Here is a 4,766-nt window from a genome sequence, read left to right on the forward strand (position 1 = left end):
CATCAACTACACCAACAATCCACACTTTAGCAACATTATCTTCATAAATACAAGAAACTATATTTAATTCACATTAGCTTCCAAAATGTACCCCACACACGATTTTATCTTCAACTTAATTCATTAAACCTTTATTTACATCATAGAATCCACAACACAACAACCAAAAATACTAAATAAAATTTAGTTAATTCCTTGTCACAAAACAGCCCATACACACGGCTCAACATCAACATACAAAGTTTCATGAATTTCATCCATTTCTACACACTATTCCCTCCGTTCTAATCCGTTAAAACTATGAATAAACTTGTTATCAATGAAAAGGAACCTTAATCTTACCTTAAGTATGCAGCCACCACTTCCACCCTCTTCTTCTTGGTTGATTTTTAGCTCAAATTGAAGGCAACGCGACGTACGACACTTTTCTCTTCATGGGCTTCTGAATTCGGGGCGCGGATTTTGGTCAAAATTAGTTTTTCTCTCTAGGATCTCCTCTCTCTTTTTTCTCCAAAATTTTCTGGGTGTTTTGGTATGACAAATGAGGAGAAAAGGCTGGTATTTCATTTAAAAAGGTGTGGGTAATGGGCCTGACCCGGTTGGGCTCGGGTTGGGCTCGGCCCACCGACCTTCTCGCCTTAAAACGTCCATATCTCCTTATACCGCCGTGTCCCAGGAACCCACGACCTATGGTTGGAAAGATATTTCAATTATCTACAACTTTCATTCTGGGAGTTTTCCCAAATTCCAAACTTATAATACCGTTTTGGCCCCTCGAAGTCAGATCACCCGAAGACGTTTTCTTAAATCGCCCTTTTGGAGGGCTTACACTCATTTTTAGCTTATGGGTCCTTCTTAGGACTTGCTCAACTTCACATGTACCACCCATATATCTCTTCATATGTCCTTTATAAAATCCCGACATATGCGTCCCACCTAACACACGGCCACTTTGGCCTTTTCATGAAATTTTTATTTCAACTTCTAGCCCCTAATTTCCCTTAATATTTCATACCAATAAAATTCATAGGCAACTTGTGAATTAAAATAAAATCGGAGGTCAAAAGTCTCAACCTCGTATCCCGAACTAGTCTTGTCCTTAACTTATCATGGTTAGCTCGGATTATCCCAACGTACAAAATACGGGATATAACATATACAAACCATAGCATCTCCTTGCAACTCATTGATCGGACTCCTTGATCTTTCACAATATCATCATAGCTCCATCTATAGGAACGCCCATATGATTTGTAATAGCTTTTTATTGCTAATGACTCTCTACTCTTAGGGGTTACTTTCCTCATATTATCCATCTAAACTCTTTTCCCATCATCAATTCAGAACAACGGCCTCAATACACTCTCTTACATACGTATATGTAATTTTTAGCACTCTCTCGTTCTCACTCTTATCTCTCATTAGCAAGGTTACACTCATAATATACTAATAATCGTAGCTAAAGCTAGTTTACAACTAAAAATATCTTCGATTTCATATTGGCACTTTTTCTTCCCATAAGTATCGGACTAAGATAAAATCTCTCTTCATCATGACTTTATTTCCATCCGAGTATGTTTATCCTCGATGATCTTGTACCGGTGATCATTTGAGACTTAAATTAGCCTTTCTTCTCCTTTGACTCTTTATCATTGTTCTTGCACCACTCTGTTGGTCATTTCATTACGATGAATTTATGTGGTTCTATAACATATGCTCTCACATTCGACATAATCGGCGACTTGCGAGTTACCTTCTAATCCCCGGCAGTACTGCTATTGTCACGACCCAACCCCGTGGGCCGTGACTAGTGCCCGAATTGGGCACCCAAACGCACCTATCAAACAGAGTCACACACGGATGGCTTATAGATATGCAAATATCAAACACTGCCTCAGATTATATCAAACACATCTCGGTATATAAATGTGTTCGACAAAGTCCGTGTTTCAAATTTATATAATTTCAAAAAAAAATTGCGCGAAGTTTCCTTTGTTTTACGGACTATCCAAACTAACCCCGCACGCAGAAAATACCAACAAAGGCCACACACGGGCCAACAAAACAACATATATACATATGCGGGCCGACAATACGCCGCGCGATAACGGGATCGCCCAAACACAACATATACAAACACAATCGTACGTAAGTAGGCACAACCCACAAACATGTCCACGTACCCCAAGACAAGACGAGTAATCATATGACGGGATTGTGGCCCCGCCTGCATTCTCGAACAAATATACAAATGCACGAACAAATATATACCAAAAATATAAGCTCCCGAATAAAGAGAGCACTCCAAATAGCAAGAAGAGGGTGTCCCTAAATCGGTGGATCACCGGACGGTGCGTCCAGTACCGCGCGGCATGAAACGCAGCCCCCCCCGAAGAAAGCGGGGTCGACGAAATATATACCGAGTATGCAAAGCGTAAAATGTAGTATACAAACCGAGTCACAATCGAAATAGAGGTACGTAAAGTAAATGCATTTCCAAAATATCAAAATGTTACTTCAAAATATAAATCATGCATAGGGCACAGGAAATATGGTCGCCCGCGTCGATGGCGCCATAACACAAGATAACACCGAAAGTTTCAAATCTCCGAATCTCCGTCACATATCATACACAGCATATCGCCATACACAGCATCACACCAAATATAAGTGGAACCCGGCCCTCGAGCGAGGAACTCGGTGAACCATGAACACAGCATAACACCGGAGTACATCATAATGCGCACGACAACAGAACAGGACTCGGCGAAGGATATAACAGAATGCACGAACGGAGTAGTGAGGAATCATATGCATAAAATCATTGTCATAATCCAAAAGATAAGTAAAATAGTCATATTGGAAATCGAAACAATAATTATAGCATTTTCTTTCAAAAGTTATCGATATTACATAAAAGGGCGTCGCGGGACCCACGGACGGGTGCAGACCCGAGCTGGGCCCGCCTATGGAAAACATACTCATCCTAGATCATACAAGCTTCCACGAAGATTTCAAAGCAATCCGAGCTTTTCTGTGAAAGTTATGGGCGTTTGTAGTTTTCGAATCGTTAAAGAATAAATTCTTTTAGAAATCAAACTTTCATGCAACTTTGGTAAACTAGTAGTTCCAAGGACATAAGGATCAATATTTCATCACATCAACATATGAATATCAAGGAACAAATGCGTATCATAGACATGCTCGGATTGCGGGAATAGAGTTTCCTCGAAGTTCGTGTCATAGCCTATTTTAACTAAGGCATGCCAAGGAAAGAAGGTGGTTTTACATACCTCAAACGGTCTCCAATATAATCCAAACTCAAGTTAGATCCCACCTACGTCTCGGGCTGCCCACGATCTATAAACAAGTCATAAAATGCCAACATTAGCTAAAGACTTTTTGGGCATTTAATTCAAAATTTGCCCTTAATTCTACAGAAATTTGGGCAGCATTTCCCCTGTAAATAGGCCACCCCGAGAATTTAACTCGGCCAAATCAATCAACAACAACAACAACAATCAACCTAGCAACATTAAAAACCAATCCGGAAGGCAATACAACAATAATAACTCTCTTTTCCATCAATCAACAACTTTCATAAATTCAATTCGACGACTTACCTTCAAGCCAACATCGATGCTTATACATTCACATACTAACCCGAACCCATACCAACAATATTTAAAGACATTCTAAGCAATTCATACAACATTTCCAACAACCCAAATTTTTTCCCAATCCAGCCGAATTCAGCCCCTAAACCCGAGAACTTCACTTAACCCATTCCTCATTTTCAAATCATGATTTGCATCCACAATTCACATTCTAACAATGCTATTCTCATCAATATACAATTTACATTAAATGTACAAAAATCTCCAATTCAGTCCGCAACAATCATAATATCAATTTGAGTCAATAAACATTCATTTCCAACATAGAATCCACAACGACGACGACTAAACATTAAGCGATATTAATTCGTTCATTGTCATATAATGTGACCCATTTCGACCAACACTACACATATACATATGTGGATGATTTTCAATCGTTCTTCACCTTACAATGATCATAATATACTAACTAGGCATTAATTCATAGTTTCAACACCATACAACACAACACAACACACACATACTTACACGGCTCAAGCACCACACACACAACTCACTTCCAACATTCCATATTTCATGATTTTCCTCCATTTTAACATACTACAACAAGCATACAACCTTTATAACATACAAAACATAATCAAATCTTACCTTTTCTCTTCAATTCCACAATATGCTAGGGTTTCCAAGGATGAAAAATAATGGGTTGATCGCTCCAACGACACCTCCACGCTACTTAGGGACCTAAATATAGTGGGTTTACACCAAGGAATTAATTTTGGAAGAGCTTAAAATGGGAGTTGATTTTTTTTTGCCCCAAAGCCGAGAGCTTCTTGCTCTTCAACTCCTTGCCCCTTTTTTTTTTTTTTTTTTTTCTAAGTGTTAAAATGAAGCAAATGAAGTGGTCATCTTTTAATAATGCAAGACTTAGTCAAGGGTCCCTTGGCCCACATTAATGTGTTGTTCCAATTAAAAGTTGACACAAAATTGTGTGGGGGCCTCATCCCACTCACACGGCCACCATAGAAATTGGATGACTTTTTCAACTTCCAATTTTATCACTTTTGGTCCCAAATTCTCCTAATTATTCCATGCCCACAAATTCATGCACAACTTATAACTCAAAATAAAATCGAAGGTCAAAAA

The sequence above is a fragment of the Lycium ferocissimum genome, unplaced genomic scaffold, assembly GCF_029784015.1.
Source record: "Lycium ferocissimum isolate CSIRO_LF1 unplaced genomic scaffold, AGI_CSIRO_Lferr_CH_V1 ctg13055, whole genome shotgun sequence".
Lineage (NCBI taxonomy): Eukaryota > Viridiplantae > Streptophyta > Magnoliopsida > Solanales > Solanaceae > Lycium > Lycium ferocissimum.